The following is a 967-nucleotide window of genomic DNA, read 5'->3' as shown; positions in this document are numbered from 1 at the left end:
ATCAAATTGGCCTCTAATTAGTCTCAAGGTAAAACTGGTAAACCAAATAAAGTATATTTAGAGATCTGAAATTCAACACCAAAACACTATAACTCATGCTGCTTAACAATACTGGCCAGGTGCGGTGGCTCGTGCCTGTAATCCCAGCATTTAGGGAGGCCAAGGAAGTAGGATCACTTGATCTCAGGAGTTTAAGACCAGCCTGGGCAACGTGGCAAAACTCCATCTCCACAAAAAAATACAAACATTAGCCCAGGCATGGTGGTGTGTGCCTGTAATCCCAGCTACTTGGGAAGCTGAGGTAAGAGGATCACTTCAGCCCAGGAGGCAGAGGCTGCAGTAAACCAAGATCGCCCCACTGCACTCCAGCCTGGGTGACAGAGGTACACCCTATCTCAAAAAAATATATATACATACACACACATAGATACATAGATAGATAGATAGATAGACAGACAGACATAGTATTATGGATATATATTTCTCTAATGTAGCCCATCTCAGTTACTGATTTCACATCCAACCAATTGGCAAAAGATTGAACAAACATTTTTCAATAGAGCAGGGGTTAGTACACTATGGCCCACAACCCAAATCCAGCCAGTGGACTGTGTTAAAAAAAAAAAAAAAACTAATTGGGAAACCATTAGGTTGAGATAGTTCCAGCACTTTGGGTTCCTATGTAAATAAACCAAAACCCAACTCAATGTAAACAGTAAAACTAAATTTGAGTTTAATCAATCAGAAACCACCAACCAACTTCTAACTAGAGACATTCCACTGTAACCAATCAAATATTTTCTTTGTCTATTTCCATAAACACCTTATAAAAGTTTTCCCTTCACACCCTCTTGGTGGAGTCTTGAACGACTTGTGGTCTGGTGATACCCAATTTATGAAATTGCTGAATGCTCATATAAACCCTAAAATTTTAATATGCCTACAGTTATCTTTTAACAACTGTTTT

The sequence above is a fragment of the Mandrillus leucophaeus genome, unplaced genomic scaffold (assembly GCF_000951045.1).
Source record: "Mandrillus leucophaeus isolate KB7577 unplaced genomic scaffold, Mleu.le_1.0 Scaffold587, whole genome shotgun sequence".
In the NCBI taxonomy this organism is placed as follows: Eukaryota; Metazoa; Chordata; class Mammalia; order Primates; family Cercopithecidae; genus Mandrillus; species Mandrillus leucophaeus.
The sequence above is the reverse complement of the archived record's forward strand: the minus strand, read 5'-3'. Positions refer to the sequence as shown.